Here is a 23,136-nt window from a genome sequence, read left to right as displayed (position 1 = left end):
AGTGTAACACGTCAGGAGGCATGGCGCACTCGTATAATGAACTTATTGGTCCCTAGCTGCTTCATCCTGCCCAATCGAAGCTGCTGTAGTACTTCAATGCTTCAGGCTTACAACAGTGTGATTCAGTGGGTATGTGTGTAATCTGTGTGCACCAGAAAAGAGCACATGTTTCTAAAAAGTTGGACTATTACTATATTGACACATACGTATCACTGCATAGACTCTGACGTCGTGCAGTTTTTTTTTACGTAAGAAAAATTCAAAGCCTATAGATCCGTTGCGTGAGCACGCTTGCTGACAGTCAATGCACCATTCTCAAAAGGTAACATATATCGAGGCTCTTCAAGCAGTTAGCTTGAAATTTCAATCTTATTCTGCTTGTACGTGATGGGCTATATAATTTGAACTAACGGAATCACTACACCTATGACATTTTCACCGAAACAAGATTTTCGGTCATGCACATTTGCAGCACTGATTGCAATAGCAAAATGTCTCTGATCACCATGCCACTTGTACTGTGGATGCATGTCTTTGCTTTCTCCAGTTTCATATCTGAAATAAAGCAACTTGAGTTCTTCATTACAGTGGTGGCCCATTATTGTAAAGGCGCAGATCAGCATGCACCCAGTTAGGTGATTGCTGCTGTTAGGTGATTTTGATACTTCGGCATTGCTTCATGCGTTGCTTCATGTCTTTGCAGTCTTGTTGCATTTTTGTTAGCTACTGCGGGAATGAGAAAAAAGGTCCCCTCGAGCAGTGTCCCTCCGGGCCTTTTTTGCAAGTAGTTTGCAAACGCAGCGCAATTCTCCTATAGAAAAACAGATCCTATTGGAATGTCACATCAGTGCATGGGCGATGGCAGGATGTTTTTTTTTTTATCTTATGGAGCCAAACTTGCTCATCCCAGTAGGGGGGGGGGGTGCATTTCTCCATGCGCCACGCTGGCAGAGTCACTGATGCCATGAGCCAGCACCTCTGCCAGCCAGATCAAGATCTTGGATTACTATAGATAACACATGTAGGTATTTGTGTTGGGGGCAAAACTGTTTGTGGTGATTATTTGATAAAGTAAGTTGGTGAATTTTGCCTGAATGCTTTTATTTGCTCAGAAGCTGCATGGATGCTTGGAGATGGTACTTGCTAATCTATACTTTCTGTATTCTGAAGGTGAAACTCAGTAAAAAAAAAAAAACTGCTCCTTCTCGGACAAAACTCCCATGGCCTGAAAGCTCGGGTAATGAGCTTATTGAGAGATGATTGCTAAGGAAGGAGCAAGAAAATAGCAAGTCCCTGCGAAGAAATGTCAGAAAGCTGGAGGAGAAGCTTAAATGGTTGAAGATCAAGATAGCCGCCTCCAGGATTTGCTGCACAAGAAATTTGGCAAGTTATAAACACTTTTCTTTTGAAATTAAATGATTTGTTTTTAAGTTTTAAATGCAGCGATGTAAGCGCAGAATTATAAGCATTCTGTTTGATATGTGCTGACAGTAATCTGCATTATATATAGCTGGGTGTACGTCTCTGTAACATGCTGTAATAGCCTGTCATTTCCTAACCATTAATTTTAATGTTGTGTTCAATTTTGGACAGGCCAAAATACTATTTGTGCTTGGAGTCTTGTTTCAAACTTTGTTGTCATTTTGTCTGTAGCAAGCAATGTTTTCTAACAAAAATGTCAGAAATCGACAAAACTGTACAGTTACACCGGAAGACACCAGAGACATAGTCGCCGCTGGGCACCATCTGTGTTCACCGAGTACGTGCAGTGAGGGACCTTGAGTGTAGCCAGCAACTTTGGTGAATCAGTGATATTAGCTGTGGGAATAAGTTCTCTATTGGCATCATCGCAGTCAGTTATTACTGTATTTGGTTGAAAAAATCCACTGTGCTAAAAAACACCACGACTATACACTCTAAACATAGATCATACCTTATAAACACAACTCTCTCATAACATAAAGAATGTCGCCCATTGTTATGAGATTACAGTGGTTTGTTCTGCACCCTTCAAATTGTCCAGATTTGCCTGTGTACAGAAAAAAATTGATTTGTCCCAGAGTATTGGCCCATTTCAGTTTACTATTAGGCACAGATCATGGCACGTCCCCTGCATGTGCGGTTGTGTATGAGTTCCATTTATCTGCAGTAAGGTGTTTGTTGGCCAGATTGGCCGATGTATAAATGTATGTCTGAAGGAGCATTTCGAGGCCATATTGTCCGACACTTTCACGTGGCTGTGCATTGCAGGAAATGCAACGAAGGAAAGAATAAGAATGGTAATAAAGATAGACAAGGCTGCTATCCGCCGTTCTCACAAACTAGCATTCTTTTCCATCATCGAGATAGGCTAACATGAGAACTTAAGAAGGCCTACTGTATCAGGAAAAAAGGCGCTAGATGCATCACCCAGCCTTTGTCTCCCTAGCAGAGTGTGCATTTTTATACCTAGATAAAATTTGAGACGTAATATTTTTTTTTTACTGTCTGGTGGTTCTCCGCAGGTGCATCTGTTTGTTTCTCTGCACATATATCTCGTCTCTTTGTTCAAATAACCGTAGTTGGGAGTCTGCGCTTGTCCTGTTTTTTAAGCATTTAGACGTCATCTCTTTTAGTGCAGTGGATTTTTTCAACCATGTCTATATACAACTCGCCCAACTTTCTACCTTATTACTGTACTTGTATTCACCTTGCAGCTGTTCTAGGCAATATGATTTCTTATTGTAGGCATCGATTTGCCTGTGTTCCTGCAGCACATAAACTGTTGTGTCTATATTTTGAAAGTATAATACATGCAGAAATTGTGAGATGAATAAGGGCAGTAACTGCTTTCGATGATACTGATTCACACAGCCTAAAGCCAAAGCCTCTGGTTTGTCCATCCAGCGCAAGAGGTGCCGGCGGCACCCAAGATCACTTTGCACATTTGGAGCGAACACAGATGATGCCAAGCAGTGGAGCTGTCTCTGTTGTCTTATGGTGTAAATGTAGATGTTGATGTCACTAGAGGGGGCCGTATTGCAAGAGAGAGTATGAATATCTAAATAGTACTAGGTACTGTTGAAGAATGTGTGCTGCATTGAAAATTACGTACTCTTACGGCACGCTTCGAAACTACAACTGTCATTGTGTACTAAAAATGCACTCTTTAGTTGTATTTCATATCTTTTTGTACAGAAATTTGTGACAGTTGTGTGTACGGAATAGGGTAGAATGTAGAACTGGATAAAGGTGGGGACTAAGGATGCTGAAGCACAGAACCTTATCTCCAAGGATGTGAGAAGGCAGCCCGAACTACAAAGTATTGAATGTTGAGCGACAGGTATGAAGAGAGAAAATCAGAATGAAGAGATGGGGCCCCCACCTGATCTTACTTTGTTTAGCTTTTGCCTTTGTCAGACCTTGTCGAGCTGCAAAAACAGAAATTCCCCTTCACTCGGGAGGTCTTTTTCTAAAAATAATCCATCACTCTCGTGCCAATCACAGTAATCACACCTTTTTTTTTTTTTAGTTTGGTGTAGGGTAAAATGAAATGGGGTATTTACAGAAGTATAATATGGAAGAGATAGGAGGGACTTCCAAATTGGGGGGAGGGGGGGGGAGGTTGCATGCACTCTAGCCTAGGGCCCTTATTTCTGTTAATCCGGCTCCGAGAATGTTGCAAGTTGTGATGGCTGAAGATACATCACAGTGAAATTTGCATGGCCTGCTGATCCACTTTCCAATTTTAAAACGTGAAACTGAAATAATTGCAAAAATCACTGAATTTATGCAATCAGCACTATTAAAACTAATGCAGGATATGTTACTGGGCTAGTTAGTGGTGGTCGAGCATTATGGTATTGCAGTGCTGGCAGACAAGGACAAAAGGACGAGATACACTTACACAAATGCGCTGAACTTTCAACATGATTTTGTATGTTTTGATTCGCGCTTTACATTTGACAGAAGGGCATCAACGTGCAATCGCAAGGTAGATATAATCTCAGTAGCCACATGTTTCTTTTTTCATGAAAAATCTGGAAGAAAAGTTAAAGGCCAGGGCACAAAATCAACATCGCACAAAAAATGCTAACGGGGCCGAAGCCCGAAGTGAAGGCAGCTTTTGATGCAAAAACTCACAAGTGGCAAGTTAGCCACATTACCAATTGTCATGTGGTTGTGGCATTTTTAGAGAGGTGACCACTTTCAAGTTTAGAATTCCCAATGGCATATAGGTTTCCTCCTTTTAAATCAATGACTATGGCGAAATTTGTCAAATCACACCTTGTCATAGTCAATGCGGCATATAAAACACCGTTTTTTTTAGTTTTCTTTATATTTTTACTTTTGTTCCTGGTGCAGTGTATATTAAACATTTAGTGTTTCCTGCAAGATATTACATGAAATGAAGAGCTGGAGCAGTAATAGTTGAGTGAATCTGAGAAAGTAGGAACCTGGGTGCAAGCAAAAAAATGGGTAGATGCTTGGGCATGCTGGTTAGACATCGGTGCAGTGCATTTACGCCCAGGTGTCTGTGTCTCCTCTCGTCCTCGTCGTGAATGCGCTGCACCGATAATAAAAAAAAAGCATCAAGCTAGGTCAGATGAACTCATTGATGATGATAAAGTTTATTCATGCTATCAGTAAACTGCAGCTCACTGGCAAAGAGAAAACAGGAACATGCCCATGTCTACTACTCATGACCTCAAGCTTCTGGCACGCACACTGACTTAACTTTGCAGGCCATAGACGTGATCGAGCTTGTCTACAAAGCAAAGAAAGTGACATTTTACAGCAGGTTTCAGTCTGTGTTCTCATTGAAGCAATACTGCATAAGAATAAAAGCAAGTAACAAGCACATTGCCCTAGACAATGCAGTTGAATGCTAGGATTTGTTCCACAGCATAATGCTGTGGTACTGTAAATGTGGCTCATAAATTACTTCAAGGACATTGCCTGCTCAGTTGAAGTGATGGCCATGCATAGATGGTCTGGGCTCTGGCTTCCTAACTAAGCAGACTGCAGTTGCAAGGGAAACCATCATGTACCATTTTGATTTCAACTATCTGTACACAATGCTTTCAACTATGTGTACACAATGCTTTCAACCAATTTTTATTCAGCTGTCAAAATGACTCCTCTTCAGAGTATCAATGAAAATAGACGAATGCTCCTTTTGTTGCATGCTGTGTGCCTGCACTTCACACTTTTAGTGTTGCTTCTGACATCCAGATATGAGCTTTGTGCCATAATTGCTGTATAGTAGCTGCAAACATGACACAGACAGCTTGTGAAATCACTGGGCTGTGCCAACTTTGCTGTAAAATTGATGCTGATAAGAAGTCCATATCATCATTCTTTGTCAATCTGCTATCACTTTCCGCAGACAGTGCCAAACTTTGAAGAATTAAAACAGTTTTGCTGAGCAGAACGTTCTATCACTAATAGGTCTTCAGTGTGGGACTTGCAGTGTATGACTTCCTTCAGTGCTTTTGCTATACAAGCTTTCCAAGCAACTTGAGCTAAGATTTCTAAAAGGTTATTTTGCCCTTACCTGATTATATTTGCTTAACTCCTACATTATTCCCTGCAGCCCCCAAGTGAGATATGCAAGGTTGTATAAGAACTTCAGAAAACACCTATCAAATTGTTTCTTGCACGGTATGCCTCACAAACTTCTTTTTTTTTTGCATTTTAAAGCCTATAAAATATGAAAGAAAAGGTCACTTGATTGGGCACTTGAGCTTTGCTATTATGCCGCTGTCGAGAATATGTAATGAGTGGGCAAGGTTGGCAGCAGTACGACTGTAGGCATGGTGATGCAACAGTGTTGTATATATTTGGATCTCTAGTCTGTGTCATGTGAAGGTGCAAATGCATGCTGCAATGACTGACCATTGCTGACTACAAAACCAAGTAAAGAGCATTTTCATTCTCCTTTGAAATGCTCGGTCAGGAACATTCATTGTGCCATTGTGCAGTAAAAAGCAGGAATCCCAGTCAGTCACTGCATGCTTGAGAGCAGCACAGGAGCTTGGCATAGGCATCTGGTCACATGGCTTTTGTTTCTCATATTCTGTGAATTTTAGAATGCAAGAAAGTACTGCATGAGAAATATAATATAGGGAAACAATTTAATGATTGGTTTTCACTGGCACTATACAAGTTTGCATATCCCACTCTGGCTCTGCAGCAAATATTTACAACTTTCAGTAATTAAGCTTCCATAATAAGTCAGTTAATGGGGAATTAAAAATTAGCCTAAGTTACAGTAGTCTATGTCAGCATGAAACATCCAGTACAGTTGTCTCTGAAGTGCCTTTTGATTTTAAATCTTGGCTGTAGTTGTGCATGTTATGCATACCCACTGCTCAACGACCACTATAGTTTACCATATTGCCACTGTGCATCTGCATGGCTTTTAAAACTATTAGTGAGCATTAAGGCTGACAACAGTATAAGAGATCAGTTCGAAAAAGAAGATAAGTTGGAATCTGGTGGAAGCATTCCAGATGGCCTATTCCAGTGTTTCTCAAATGGGGGTCTGCAAAAATATTTTGAGGGTCTGCAAACACACATCTCCCCCCCAAAAAGAAAGTTTATGCAATAGATCTGTGCTCTGGCCTGGCAAGACAGCTTTGCAGGGTTAAAAGCATGGAGGTTCAAAGCCAACTAGTTTCTCAAAGGCAAAGACACAGGAGAGGAGTGTGGAAATTGAGAGTCTGCATATGAGAGAGGGAGAGAGAGCTTTTGTTGATGCAGGCATTAGTTAAACTCGAGCTCTTGCTGCACTGCTAGATGGGGCTGCAGGCAAAACATTTGGGTGGGAGAGTGAGCAGCGCAGTGTTGGAAGGAGTTCAGTCCTTTCCAGCAGCATACATACTGACATGCTGCCTCTGTCTATGTCCTCTGCAGCTGTGGCCCACTGGCTTATCAAGTGCACATTTTTAGAGGTCACTTCAGTATGGACCCTATCCCAGTTTGATCTCTTGGAACTGCAATAATAACAGTCCTCACAACAATCCCTACCCCCTCCACAGTCAACTTTCAGTGGTTCACAAGAGGTCTCCAACCCATCCATTGCCGATAACCACTGATCTATTCATTAAGCTGTTTGCTACTTATACAGATCCCTTCCGTTTCTAGCTCTTTAGGAAACAGAGCAAACAATGCACTGAAAATATGCAAACAAAAGAGTAGTAAGGATGGCTTTTCTTTATGGCTGTAGAAATCGTATAGCTAACCTTATCCATATCAAAAGGATTATCTTTTTTGTTCATCTTTCATGTCTACTGTGGCCCATCTATAAATAAATGTGTGAATTCAGATTTCAGTTTGTTGTTTCACTGCTTTTCCTTTCCTTGTAGGTGTTGAATGCACCTGGGGACAAGGTACCTGTACTGGCAACAGCAAACTGCCAGGTAGGGGAATCGCATATGCTTTCAACTCCTATGCTTGCACAGTTCAGTTCAGTTCAGTCGTTCAGTCGTGTCCGACTCTTCGTGACCCTATTGACCATGTCACGCCACGCTTTCCGGTCTCTCACTATCTTCCTAACATCACATAACTTCATCTGCAATGCCTCGAGGATGCCATCTAACCATCGCGTTCGCTGCCTACCCCTTCTCCGGCAACCCTCAGCCTTTCCCAACATGCTTGCACAACTACCTAACAAAGTCATAACACCCAGATTAACTTATAACTCTTTTTAATGTGCACTGCTTTGCTTTGTTTCATGTTTCTTGCTATGCCATCCCACTTAAAAACTGGAAAGGATTGGCCAAGAAATCTATGTGTTCATTCATTCATGTTTTTACTATTGCTTGCACATCAGAGTTGTAAGGGTGGCTTTTCTTCGTGGCTGTAGACAACACATAGCTAACATCAAAACCAAGAGCAATATCTTTTTTTGTTCATTTTACCTTTCTACTGTGGCCCATCTATAAACATGTGTGACTTCGGATTTCAGTTTGGTACGTGTCTCACTGGTTTTCCTTTCCTTGTAGGTTTCGAATGTGCCTGGGGACCAGGTACCTGTACTGGCAACAGTAAACGACCAGGTAGGGGAATTCCACATGTTTACCACTCTTATACTTGTCCAACTGTGCAGACAGAAATACGTAAGAAGGATATCATAAGACCCAGAAAAACACCTTTTAACATTTGTTTTGTGTTTCTTGCTATGCCATCTCACTTAAAAACTGGGAAAGAAAGGTCAAGAAGTCTATGTATTCATTCATGTTTTTACTGTTGCTTATTACCATGTGCTTGGGTACGCATGGAAATAATTACTTATTTCACTACATTTACTATATAACCTATATTAAATCACTACTTGGCTAGTGATCAAACTGTAGGGACATAAGCGGCTCATTGTATGGCGCCTACAAGGTGAGCCTACTGCCGCTCGTAACAAGGAAAGCATAGAGGATTATTTTTTTTGTTTATTAATATCGAAAATAACGAGTCATTTGATACTACAAATGTACCAGTTTGTGTTTTCTACGGTCTGCGATTTCTTCCAAAATCTTTGTGGTTTTTACTAAACTGTTCAGAGCCAATTTTCTTTAAAGGTGCTATCACGTAACACCTCTGAATTTTCTAGTCTAATGAAAAGTGAAATTATGTTTTCACGCTGAAATTTTTTGCAGACAATCTGTGAACAAAGGTTTTTATCAGGCACCAAAATGTGCCAGTAGAGAGATTTTTACCGAAGATTCATCTGTTTTACATCTTTTTTCAAAACACATTAAATAGGTGAACAATACAAAGCTTAATCAGATTGTCATAACATGTATAACTTAGAAAAATATTTGTATCTGCCTCATGAGGTAAATATCCTTGCAAGATATATTAAGGGAAATTGCCTTTCGCTTAAGGGTTCTTTAAAGTGCATATTTTATTTTTTCATGCATGCGGAGGGTAATGCTTTTCTCTGTTCCATGCAGGTTCACCTCGGCAAGGGTGTGTACATTCCTGTAGAGAGATGGCAGTGGCTCCTGACGCTGCCCAAGGATTCTCTGTTCTTCAAAAAACCAGTGAAGGCTGCCTGTGTCTCAGAAACAGGAGTGTGATAGGGGCCCCGTGTCGCCGCTTTCCGAACTCTAGTCCATTCAGCCTCCAAAACAGCCCTGACCTATCACAAATTGGCAGCTGTAACAAGTGAGTGCTTCAATCGTGATCTAATTATCTTTTTTCAGTCATGTTCATGTTGTTTTACATAAACACAGCTCAACATCCTTCACATTTGTGGAGAATTCATGTGTTCAATTCCATTTCTTTTATATTGCTGTGAATTGTTTTGGTGTTTCCTGACTGATTTCAATAATTTATTTTTACAATGATATAAAATTGACCATTTCTTCTCTTCTGACTTTTTTCTCATTTGTTGCTTTCCAGATGGATTTGTCGCATATATTAGCAGGAATGCTATTGATCAGCTGCCTCCAAGCAAGTGCATGCAGAAACTAAAGATATATTACAGAAATGCTGAAAGACGAACAGATGAAAAATGCAAGCTTGAACCTTCATATGTCATGTGTATCAGAAGCCAAATAAATAATACTGAAAATTTCAGTCATTACCAGCCTTCTGTTATTGTATAATGTAGGACACCTGCTCAAATGTCACCACCTGAAAAGAAATTATATGGCTGTGGATTTCACGTCACCCATCCTGCCCAAACCACCTATAATGCCCGTATTGCCCATAATGCCCATATTGCCCGTATCACCCATAATTCCCGTATGCCCATATCACACATATCGCCCATATACCCATATCACACATATCGCCCATATGCCCATATTGCAGATATCACCCGTACTCCCCATATGTCCCATATGACACATATCCCCCATATCCAATAATACCGTATGCTCAAAATTTATATGGGATACTGAAAATCTCCCATATGAATTTTGCATACGGTATTATTGGATATGGGGGATATGTGTCATATGGGACATATGGGGAGTACGGGTGATATGTGCAATATGGGCATATGGGCGATATGTGTGATATGGGCATAAGGGAATTATGGGTGATATGGGCATTATGGGCAATACGGGCATTATAGGTGATTTGGGCAGGATGGGTGACGTGAAATCCACGGCCATATAATTTCTTTTCAGGTGGTGACATTTGAGCAGGTGTCCTACGTTATACAATAAGAGAAGGCTGGTAATGACTGAAATTTTCGGTATTATTTATTTGGCTTCTGATACGACATATGAAGTTGCAAGCTTGCATTTTTCATCTGTTCGTCTTTCAGCATTTCTGCAATATATCTTTAGTTTCTGCATGCACTTGCTTGGAGGCAGCTAATCACTAGCATTCCTTCTAATATATGAGACAAATCCATCTGGAAAGCAAACAAATGAGAAAAAAGTCCAAAGAGAAGAAATGGTCAATTTTATATCATTGTAAAAATAAATTATTCAAATCAGTCAAGAAACACCAAAACAATTCACAGCAATATAAAAGAAATGGAATTGAAAACATGAATTCTCCACAAATGTGAAGGATGTTGAGCTGTGTTTATGTAAAACAGCATGAACATGACTGAAAAAAAGATAATTAGATCAAGATTCAAACACTCACTTGTTACAGCTGCCAATTTGTGATAGGTCAGGGCTGTTTTGGAGGCTGAATGGACTAGAGTTCGGAAAGCGGCGACACGGGGCCCCTATCACACTCCTGTTTCTGAGACACAGGCAGCCTTCACTGGTTCTTTGAAGAACAGAGAATCCTTGGGCAGCGTCAGGAGCCACTGCCATCTCTCTACAGGGATGTACACACCCTTGCCAAGGTGAACCTGCATGGAACAGAGAAAAGCATTACCCTCCGCATGCATGCAAAAATAAAATATGAACAATAACAGATAAAATATACACTCCAAAAGAACCCTTAAGCGAAAGGCAATTTCGTTTAATATATCTTCAAGGATATTTGCCAGTCATGAGGCAGTTATAAATATTTTTCTAAGTTATACAGGTTATGACAATTTGATTAAGCTTTGTATTGTTCACCAATTTAATTTGTTTTGAAAAAAGATGTAAAACAGATGAATCTTCAGTTAAAAAAATCACTCTACTGGCAGTTTTTGGTGCCTGATAAAAACCTTTGTTCACAGATTGTCTACAAAAAATTTGAGTGTGAAAACATAAGTTCACTTTTCATTAGACTAGAAAATTCAAAGAGGTGTTACATGATAGCACCTTTAAAGAAAATTGCCTTTGAACAGTTCAATAAAAACCACAAAGATTTTGGAAGAAATTGCAGACCGTAGAAAACACAAACTTGTACATTTGTAGTATCAAATGACTCGTTATTTTCGATATTAATAAACAAAATAAATAACCCTGTATGCTTTCCTTGTTACGAGTGGCAGTAGGCTCACCTTGTATGCGCCATACAATGAGCCTCTTATGTCCCTACAGTTTGATCACTAGCCACGTAGTTATTTAATATAGGTTGTATGGTAAATGTGATGAAATAAGTAATTATTTCCATGCATACCCAAGCACATGGTAATAAGCAACAGTAAAAACATGAATGAATACATAGACTTCTTGACCTTTCTTTCCCAGTTTTTAAGTGAGATGGCATAGCAAGAAACACAAAACAAATGTTAAAAGGTGATTTTCTAGGTGTTATGGTCACCTCCTTACGTATTTCTGTCTGCGCAGTTGGACAAGTATAAGAGTGGTAAACATATGCAATTCCCCTACCTGGTCATTTACTGTTGCCAGTACAGGTACCTGGTCCCCAGGCACATTCGAAACCTACGAAGAAAGGAAAAGCAGTGAAACACGTACCAAACTGAAATCCGAAGTCACACATGTTTATAGATGGGCCACAGTAGAAAGGTAAAATGAACAAAAAAACATATTGCTCTTGGTTTTGATGTTAGCTATGTGTTGTCTATAGCCACAAAGAAAAGCCACCCTTACAACTCTGATGTGTAAGCAATAGTAAAAGCATGAATGAATGAACACATTATTTCTTGGCCAATCCTTTCCAGTTTTTAAGTGGGATGGCATAGTAAGAAACATGAAACAAAGCGAAGCAGTGCACATTAAAAAGAGTTATAAGTTAATCTGGGTGTTATGACTTTGTCCCAACGTATTTCTGTCTAGATAGTTGTGCAAGCATAGGAGTTGAAATCATATGCAATTCCCCTACGTGGCAGTTTGCTGTTGCCAGTACAGGTACCTTGTCACCAGGTGCATTCAACACCTACAAGGAAAGGAAAAGCAGTGAAACAACAAACTGAAATCTGAATTCACACATGTTTATTTATAGATGGGCCACAGTAGACATGAAAGATGAACAAAAAAGGTAATCCTTTTGATATGGATAAGGTTAGCTATATGATTTCTGCAGCCATAAAGAAAAGCCATCCTTACTACTCTTTTGTTTGGATATTTTCAGTCCATTGTTCGCACTGTTTCCTGAAGAGCTAGAAACGGAAGGGATCTGTATAAGTAGAAAACAGCTTAATGAATAGATCAGTGGTTATCAGCAATGGATGGGTTGGGGACCTCTTGTAAACCACTGAAAGTTGACTAGAGGGGGGTAGGGATTCTTGTGAGGACTGCTGTTGCTGCAGTTCCAAGAGATCAAACTGGGATAGGGTCCATACTAAAGTGACCTCTAAAAATGTGCACTTAATACGCCAGTGGGCCACAGCTGCAGAGGACATAGACAGAGGCAGCATGTTAGTATGCATGCTGCTGGAAAGGACTGAACTCCTTCCAACACTGCGCTGCTCACTCTCCCCCCCCCAAATGTTTTGCCTGCAGCCCCATCTAGCAGTGCAGCAAGAGCTCGAGTTTAACTAATGCCTGCATCAACAAAAGCTCTCTCTCCCTCTCTCATATGCAGACTCTCAATTTCCACACTCCTCTCCTGTGTCTTTGCCTTTGAGAAACTAGTTGGCTTTGAACCTCCATGCTTTTAACCCTGCAAAGCTGTTTTGCCAGGCCAGAGCAAAGATCTATTGCATAAACTTTCTTTATATGGGGAGATGTGTGTTTGCAGACCCTCAAAATATTTTTGCAGACCCCCATTTGAAAAACACTGGCATAGACCATCTGGAATGCTTCCACCAGATTCCAACTCATCTCTTATATTGTTGTCAGCCTTCATGCTCACTAATAGTTTTAAAACCCATGCAGATGCACAGTGGCAATATGGCAAACTATAGTAGTCGTTGAGCAATGGGTATGCATAACATGCACAACTACAGCCAAGATTTAAAATTGAAAGGCACTTCAGAGACAACTGTACTGGATGTTTCATGTTGACATAGACTACTGTAACTTAGGCTAATTTTTAATTCCCCATTAACTGACTTATTACATAATCTTAGTTACTGAAAGTTGTAAATATTTGCTGCAGAGCCAGAGTGGGATATGCAAACTTGTATAGTGCCAGTGGAAAACAATAATTAAATTGTTTCCTATATTATATTTCTCATGCTGTACTTTCTTGCATTCTAAAATTCACAGAATATGAGAAACAAAAGTCATGTGACCAGATGCTTATGCCAAGCTGCTGTGCTGCTCTCAAGCATGCAGTGACTGACTGGGATTCCTGCTTTTTATGCACAATTTCACAATGAATGTTCCTAACTGAGCATTCCAAAGGAGAATGAAAAAGCTCTTTACTTTGTTTTGCAGTCAGCAATGGTCAGTCAGTGCAGCATGCATTTGCACCTTCACATGACACAGGCTAGAGATCCAAATATATACAACAATGTTGCGTCGCCATGCCTACAGTTGTACTGCTGCCAACCTTCCCCACTCATTACATATTCTCGACAGCTGCATAATAGCAAAGCTCAAGCGCCCAATCAAGTGACCTTTTCTTTCATATTTTATAGGCTTTAAAATGCAAAAAAAGAAGTTTGTGAGGCATACCGTGCAAGAAACAATTTATTAGATGTTTTCTGAAGTTGTTATAAAACCTTGCATATCTCACTTGGGGGCTGCAGGGAATAATGTAGGAGTTAAGTAAATATAATCAGGTAAGGGCAAATAACCTTTTTGAAATCTTAGCTCAAGTTGCTTGGAAAGCTTGTATAGCAGAAGCACTGAAGGAAGTCATACACTGCAAGTCCCACACTGAAGACCTCTTAGTGATAGAATGTTCTGCTCAGCAAAACTGTTTTAATGCTTAAAAGTTTGGCACTGTCTATGAAAAGTGATAGCAGATTGACAAAGAATGATGATACGGACTTCTTATCAGCATCAATTTTACAGCAAAGCTGGCACAGCCCAGTGATCTCACAAGCTTTCTTTGTCATGTTTGCAGCTACTATACAACAATTATGGCACAAAGTTCATATCTGGATGTTAGAAGAAGGGGGTGGCAGCGCTCTCGAACCCGCGGAAGTAGCGAGGGACGTAATAAGACCTCAAGGAGCACAACGCACGAGACTGACGTAGTGGCCGCGTCACGGTAAAAGCTTGTCCTCCCTGCTTGGAGGGAGCCTAACCGATTCTGCAGGCATCTTAAATAAAAGTTTTTCTCTCTCTCTCTCTCTCTCTCTCTAGAAGCAACCCTAAAAGAGTGAAGTGCAGGCATACAGGATGCAACAAAAGGAGCATTCGTCTATTTTCATTGATACTCTGAAGAGGAGTCATTTTGACAGCTGAATAAAAATTGGTTGAAAGCATTGTGTACACATAGTTGAAACCAAAATGGTACATGATGGTTTCACTTGAAACTGCAGTCTGCTTAGTTCAGGAAGCCAGAGCCCAGACCATTTATGCATGGCCATCACTTCAGCTGAGCAGGCAATGTCCTTAAAGTAATTTATGAGCCACATTTACAGCACCACCGCATTATGCTGTGGAACAAATCCTAGCATTCAACTGCTTTGTCTAGGGCAATGTGCTTGTTATTTGCTTTTATTTTTATGCAGTATTGCTTCAATGAGAACACAGACTGAAACCTGCTCTAAAATGTCACTTCCTTTGCTTTGTAGACAAGCTCGATCACGTCTATGCCCTGCAAAGTTAAGTCAGTGTGTGTGCCAGAAGCTCGAGGTAATGAGTAGTAGACATGGGCATGTTTGTTTTCCCTTTGCCAGTGAGCTGAAGTTTACCGATAGCATGTATAAACTTTCTCTTCATCAATGAGTTCATCTGACTTAACTTGATGCTTTTTTATTATCGGTGCAGCGCATTCACGACGAGGACGAGAGGAGACACAGACACCTGGGCGTAAATTCACTGCACCGATGTCTAACCAGCATGCCCAAGCATCTACCTTGTCTTCATTTTTTTGCTTGCACCCAGGTTCCTACTTTCTCAGATTCACTCAACAATTGCTTCTCTAGCTCTTCATTTCATGTAATATCTTGCAGGAAACACTAAATGTTTAAAAATACACTGTATCAGGAACGAAAGTAAAAATATAAAGGAAACTAAAATGAAAAAAAAGCGGTGTTTTAATTGCAGCATTGACTGTGACAAGGTGCGATTGGACAAATTTCGCCACAGTCATTGATTTAAAAGGAGGAAACCTATAATGCCGTCGGGAATTCTAAACTGGAAAGTGGTCGCCTCTCTAAAAATGCCACAACCACATGACAACTGGTAATGTGGCTAACTTGCCACTTGCGAGTTTTTGCATAAAAAGCTGGCCTCACTTCGGGCTTCGGCCCCGTTAGCATTTTTTTGTTGTTTTGTGCCCTGGCCTTTAACTTTTCTTCCAGATTTTTCATGAAAAAAGACACATGTGGCTACTGAGATTATCATATTTGCTTTGTAGGTGCGTTTGCATGTTGATGCCCTTCTGTCAAATGTAAAGCGCAAATCAAAGCATCCAAAACCATGTTGAAAGTTCAGCGCAGTTGTGTAAGTGTATCTCGTCCCTTTGTCCTCGTCTACCAGCACTGCAATACCATAATGCTGGACAACTACTAACTAGCCCAGCAACATATCCAGCATTAGTTTTAATAGTGCTGATTGCACAAATTCAGTGATTTTTGCAATTGTTTCAGTTTCGCATTTTAAAATTGGAGGTGGATCAGCAGGCCATGCAAATTTCAATGTGATGCATCTTCAGCTATCACAACTTGCAACATTCTCAGAGCCGGATTAACAGAAATAAGGGCCCTAGGCTAGAGTGCATGCAACCTCCCCCCTCCCCTCCCCCCAATTTGGAAGTCCCTCCTATCACTTCCATATTATACTTTTGTAAAAACTCCATTTCATTTTACCTACACCAAACTAAAAAAGAACAAGGTGTGATTACTGTGATTGGCACGAGAGTGATGCATTATTTTTAGAAAGAGACCTCCCGAGTGAAGGGGAATTTCTGTTTTTGGAGCTCAACAAGGTCTGACAAAAGCAAAAGCTAAACAAAGTAAGATCAGGTGGAGGCCCCATCTCTTCATTCTGATTTTCTCTCTTCATACCTGTCGCTCAACATTTAATACTATGTGGTTCGGGCTCCCTTCTCACATCCTCGGAGATAAGGTTCTGTGCTTCAGCATCCTTAGCCCCCACCTTTATCCAGTGCTATATTCTATCCTATTCTGTACACACAACTGTCACAAATTTATGTACAAAAAGATATGAAATACAACTAAAGAGTGCATTTTTAGTACACAATGACAGTTGTAGTTTCGAAGCGTGCCGTAAGAGTACATAATTTTCAATGCAGCACATATTCTTCAACAGTACCTAGTACTATTTAGATATTCATACTCTCTCTTGCAATACGGCCCCGTCTAGTGACATCAACATCTACATTTACACCATAAGACAACAGAGACAGCGTCACTGCTTGGCATCATCTCTGTTCGCTCCAAATGTGCAAAGTGATCTTGGGTGCCGCCGGCACCTCTTGCACTGGATGAACAAACCAGAGGCTTAGGCTTTAGGCTGTGTGACACAACAGTTTATATGCTGCACGAACACAAGTAAATTGATGCCTACAATAAGAAATCATATTGCCTAGAACAGCTGCAAGGTGAATACAAGTACAGTAATAAGGTAGAAAGTTGGGCGAGTTGGTATATAGACATGGTTGAAAAAATCCACTGCACTAAAAGAGATGATGTCTAAATGCTTAAAAAACAGGACAAGCGCAGACTCACAACTACGGTTATTTGAAGAAACAGACGAGATATATATACAGAGAAACAAACAGATGCACCTGCGCAGAACTGCCAGATAGTAAAAAAAATATTACGTTTTAAGTTTTATCTAGGTATAAAAATTATCTAATAAAATAATAATAAAAATTATTATTAATAAAGTTTTATCTAGGTATAAAGCAAGGGAGGCAAAGGCTGGGTGATGCATCTATCACCTTTTTTCCTGATACAGTAGGCCTCCTTAAGTTCTCATGTTAGCCTATCTCGATGATGGAAAAGAATGCTAGTTTGTGGTGAGAACTGCGGATAGCAGCCTTGTGTATCTTTATTACCATTCTTATTTTTTCTTCGTTGCATTTCCTGCAATGCACAGCCACGTGCGAGTAAGTGTCGGACGATATGGCCTCCAAATGCTCCTTCAGACATCCATTTATACATCGGCCCATCTGGCTAACATACACCTTACTGCAAGATAAATGGAACTCATACACAACCGCACATGCAGGGGACGTGCCATGATCTGTGCCTAATACTAAACTGAAATGGGCCAATACTCTGGGACAAATCAATTTTTTGCTGTACACAGGCAAATCTGGACAATTTGAAGGGTGCAGAACAAACCACTGTAATCTCATAACAATGGGCGACATTCTTTATGTTATGCGAGAGTTGTGCTTATAAGATATGATCTATGTTTAGAGTGTATAGTCGTGGTGTTTTTTAGCACTGTGGGTTTTGTCAACCAAGTACAGTAATAACTGACTGCGATGATGCCAATAGAAAACTTATTCCCACAGCTAATATGTCACTGATTCACCAAAGTTGCTGGCTACACTCAAGGTCCCTCACTGCACGTACTCGGTGAACACAGATGGTGTCCAGCGGCGACTGTCTCTGGTGTCTTCCGGTGTAACTATACAGTTTTGTCGATTTCTGACATTTTTGTTAGAAAACATTGCTTGCTACAGACAAAATGACAACAAAGTTTGAAACAAGATTCCAAGCACAAATATATTTTGGCCTGTCCGAAATTGAACACGACATTAAAATTAATGGTTAGGAAATGACAGGCTATCACAGCATGGTACGGAGATGTACACCCAGCTATATATCATGCAGATTACTGTCATCACATATCAAACGGAATTCTTATAATTCTGTGCTTACATCGCTGCATTTAAAACTTAAAAACAAATCATTTCGCTTAATTTTCAAAGGAAAAGTGTTTATAACTTGCCAAGTTTTTTGTGCAGCAAATCCTGGAGGTTTGCTATCTTGATCTCCAACCATTTCAGCTTCTCCTCCAGCTTTGTGACCTTTCTTCGCAGGGACTTGCTATTTTCTTGCTCCTTCCTTAGCAACCATCTCTCAATAAGCTCATCACCCGAGCTTTCAGGCCATGGGAGTCTTGTCCGAGAAGGAGCAGTTTTTTTTTACTGCGTTTCACCTTCAGAATACAGAAAGTATAGATTAGCAAGTACCATTTTCAAGCATCCATGCAGCTTCTGAGCAAATAAAAGCATTCAGGCAAAATTCACCAACTTACTTTATCAAATAATCACCACAAACATTTTTGCACCCAACACAAAAACCTACATGTGATATCTCAGAACCTATAGTAATCCAAGATCTTGATCTGGCTGGCAGAAGTGCTGGCTCATGGCATCAGTGCCTCTGCCAGCATGACGCCTGGGCAAATCCACCCTCCCCCCCTACTGGGATGAGCAAGTTTGGCTCCATAAGATAACAAAAAGACAACATCCTCCCATCGCCCATGCACTGATGTGACATTCCAATAGGATCTATTTTTCTATAGGAGAATTGCATTGCATTTGCAAACTACTTGCAAAAAAGGCCCTGAGAGACACTGCTCAAGGGGACCTTTTTTCGCATTTCTGCAGTAGCTAACAAAAATGCAACAAGACTGCAAAGACATGAAGCAACACATGAAGCTATGCCTAAGTATCAATATCACCTAACAGCGCAATGCATTTCTAGCGTGTGCACTGGGTGCATGCTGATCTGCGCCTTTACAATAAGGGGCCACCACTGTAATGAAGATCTCAAGTTGCTTTATTTCAGATATAAAACTGTGGAAAGACATGCATCCACAGTACAAGTGGCATGGTGATCAGAGACATTTTGCTATTGCAATCAGCGCTGCAAATGTGCACGACCGAAAATCCAGCTTTGGTGAAAACGTTATAGGTGTAGTGATTCCATTAGTTCAAATTATATAGCCCATCACTTACAAGCAGAACAAGATTGAAATTTCAAGCTAACTGCTTGAAGAGCCTCGGTATGTTACCTTTTGAGAATGGTGCATTGACTGCTAGCAAGCGTGCTCACGCAACGGATCTATAGGCTTTGAATTTTTCTCAAGAAAAGAAAACTGCACCACGTCAGAGTCTATGCAGTGATACGTAAGTGTCAATATAGTAATAGTCCAACTTTTTAGAAACATGTGCTCTTTTCTGGTGCACACAGAACACACATACCCACTGAATCACACTGTTGTAAACCAGAAGCATTGAAGTGCTACAGCAGCTTCGATTGTGCAGGATGAAGCAGCTAGGGACCAATAAGTTGATTAGACGCTTGTGCCTTGCCTCCTGACATGTTACACTCTGCCTGCATGCTGAAATGGCAGCCACTGTGGCCCAAGTGCAATCTCTCTATATATCCCAACAATTGCCTTTTTTCCCCATTAAGTTTACATTAATCTCCCCCTACATTTTTGACCATTGATTCAATATGCTCAATATATGCTTTTCTGGAATGATCTCCGCTTTGTCACCCTGTACTGCCGCATCAGTGGTTTATTTCTAGCAGCGCTGGTCCGACTTTAGGAACAACTCTCCACTTCCGAAAGTGATCCCTGGTGCCAATAGTCCTTTTCTGATATCTCTCAGCACCTCTTACCCATTGTATTTTCTTGTTGCTCTAAGCTTCATTACTCCGACACGTCTCTTCCCTTTCAGCTAAATACTGTTCCTGCTTTCCCACATAGATATTGTCCTCGTTCGTCCATCCTGTAAGATATCTGTATTTTAAAAGCCTCTCTTTCCTTAAATATTGATGACATGCTGTAGAAGACGACCACACTGAATGTTACCACGGTTGGATAAATTTTAATGGCAACAAATAAATGCGCAACAGATGCAGGTTCCTTTTTGTCATTTGCTAATTGTGCTAGCCTATGTGGCATGCAGAGAGAGAAATTTATGGGAGCTAAACTTATTGCTAACTAAAGGACACGTTACACAGCACTTTGCAATGGAATATGGAATGTATGTACACATTCTATTACGTTTTCAGTGGTCAGCGTCAGATAATGTGAGTATAAATAATGAGCAGATAAACTAGCTGGCCGCACTTCTAGTCGGCAAGCTCCGCCGCCCGTGCAACGTAAACATTTGCTTGCGAGAAGACGCACGCAGCTCGTGTCACTGTCCGGAACAGCAAAAATGTCTAAATATGTTTCCACGGTCATCAGCACGTCAAACTGTATGCGAACTCCACATCGCAAAATATGCGCCGATTATAACATGGCGCGCACGCACAGTGCAGCGGAGTGCTGCAAGCCAAATAATTACATGCAAGCAGTTGCATAGTACACTGAGCATGTTCTTTTATCAGACACTATTCAAGCCCTCAAGAAATGTCCGCTCATGCCAGTGCGCGAATGCGCACACGCAGGAATGGTCCAATAAAAGGGCGGGGAATGCGGCAATTACTGTGAGTATGCGTACTCGCTGTCCGTTATTCCCGTATTCAAGAAGGGTTAGGGGGGGGGGGGATGAGGCAATTACTCTGAGCATGCTTATTAGGTTTCCGTTATTGGTAAGTACTTTGGTGCGTATGCGTGGTTGTATTTGACCGTACACACAGCGTTGACGGCGGGCCGACACCGATCAAAATCTATTCAACGCTTCCATGACCTTTTGCCGAACAATAATATAAGAGCCGCAAACTTACACAGAAGCTACATCAGCAGGCAGTAATAGTACGATCGAGACAAAAAATATTGCAATATACTGGTAACACATGCAGACTTACATCCAAGAAGCAGAACGTCGCCGGGGGGTAGGATTCTTGTAGTTCACCGTTGAACGTCTCCTTCCAGCAGATTCTCTTGCATTTAGCAGAGTCAGCGCATGTGACCGGGTTAAAATCTTTGATTAAGGAGACATCCACTATAGCTTTATACCCATCTTGTATGCTGTCCTCCCTTCTCTCACAACACAAGCAGCAGAGGCACCGGCGGAGCACACTGCGTGGGCATAAATAGACGCGCGCCAGCAGCAGTAAAGGCCCGTTCACACTTGCGACTAGCAGCGGTCGCGCGACTGTTTTGGTCGAAAAGCGACAGTCGCAAACGGTCGCATCGGTCGAAAAGCGACTGCCGCGGGCCGATCGGGCACTGCTCGAATTTTCAGTCGCGCGACTACTAGTCGCAAACCATTTCACCAATCAGCGAGGTCCCGGAGTACTCGATCGAGCACCTTCTCAATGCAATTAAAGAATACCCCTACCTTTTCAACAAACGGCACCCGGAATTCAAAGGCAGGGAGATAGGATATGGCCTGGGAGGAGATTGGAAAGTCCGGTAAATACCATGAACTTTTGAGAAATGGGTTTTTCACGCAGGTACAACATTTTATATTGACACCACGGTGATTGACATCGTCTATTCGTCGTCGGTGTTCTCCTGGAAACACGAGAGCGCGGCATGCGTACCGGCTCTCCTGAAAAAGCTGAAGTGTCTGGCAGGCGGCAGCTACCGACGTTCACTGTCGTCGCCCAGCAGCTCTCCTACTTCCAACTCGTTCGGAACGAGAACAGAACGAGAAGGCGACTGTCGCAAGTGTGAACATCGGTAGTGGCGAGCTCCTCTCCTCTGGTCGCGCGACTGGTAGTCGCGCGTCCTCATCTAGTCGCAAGTGTGAATAGACCTTAACACTACACCAAGAAAAGTCGTTTCGGCGGGAGCAAGCCGCGGAGGAGGAGAAAAGAAGAAGCAGACCGGAGAGAGAATTTAAGAATGCGACGGAAAGGCGAGAGTGAAGAAAAGAAAGCGGAGAGCGAAGTTCTTTCCTAACGGAGAGCGATAACTGGTTTCGGCGTGAGCTATGTGGAGAGAGCACGGGGGACTGCGGAGCAGCGGAGGAGGAGGAAAAACGAGAAAGCGCAGCAAGTTTATAGATGTGGAGAGAATGAGAGAACGCGGCGAAAAAGTGAGGGAGGAAAACAAAAAGCGGAGAGCTTGGACAAGTTTTTCCTAACCCGGGAGACGCGAGGAAACGAAACATGGTGATGGCAGAAACTTTAATCGCCATATATACAAACGGTGGGGGAGAAGCCCACTCGGTGCTCTCGAGGAGACAGTCATTAAGATGCAAAATAAATCCCTTTGATCGCAAATTCGCAACCCTTTTCATGGCATTGGAAATGATACGGCGCTGGCCTACTTCCAAGCTCAAATAAAATAAATCCAGTTATTTCATTCACGAATTAAGAGTATCCATGCTACAGTGGAGGTTGGTACAACAATACGACAAAAAGAATGCATCATATCGTAGCATAGGTTTGCAAAACAAAAAACAAAAATGTACAGTTGAACAAGTACAAGACGGAGAGTCTGTCAATAGGACATTCCGTTATGTTTTGTGCATATGTATCTGCAAATACCGATGATACGAGTTTTCCCAAATAATTGCATTGCCGTCAAGTTCGAAAAAAAAAACTGAAGAAAGGCTATGTCTGATCAGCTTCCTCCTTTCGTCAAGCCTAGGAGGTGACGAGTTGAGATAAACCGAATGTGAGGCAAGGACTTTTATTCCATGATATCGAAGGAAAGTTAAAGCCATCGAATAAAATGAAGGTATACAGATATGATGTGGTTTTTAGCATGAAGCATAATGTCGAATTCCGCTGCAAACGAAGCTGCCGCGTGTGGGAGCCAGTAAAAGCAGCCGAAAATAGCGGTTAGGCTAAAAGCTCTAGAGTGAACGTGATTCAGTTCAAAAGTTTGGCGC

At 41.4% G+C, this 23,136-nt stretch overlaps 1 long non-coding RNA gene across 1 annotated transcript; it reads left to right on the top strand.

Annotated features, from left to right (window-relative positions):
• Positions 1-7,305: 7,305 nt before the first annotated feature.
• LOC146195695 (uncharacterized) lies at positions 7,306-9,494 on the top strand. The gene is made up of 4 exons (XR_014705586.1): positions 7,306-7,403; positions 7,989-8,042; positions 8,931-9,144; positions 9,382-9,494. It is a non-coding gene; the product is annotated as an uncharacterized LOC146195695 (long non-coding RNA).
• Positions 9,495-23,136: the final 13,642 nt, after the last annotated feature.

The sequence above is a fragment of the Amblyomma maculatum genome, chromosome 3, assembly GCF_055883805.1.
Source record: "Amblyomma maculatum isolate TAMU_Amacu chromosome 3, ASM5588380v1, whole genome shotgun sequence".
Taxonomy (NCBI): domain Eukaryota; kingdom Metazoa; phylum Arthropoda; class Arachnida; order Ixodida; family Ixodidae; genus Amblyomma; species Amblyomma maculatum.
The sequence above is the reverse complement of the archived record's forward strand: the minus strand, read 5'-3'. Positions and strand labels throughout refer to the sequence as shown.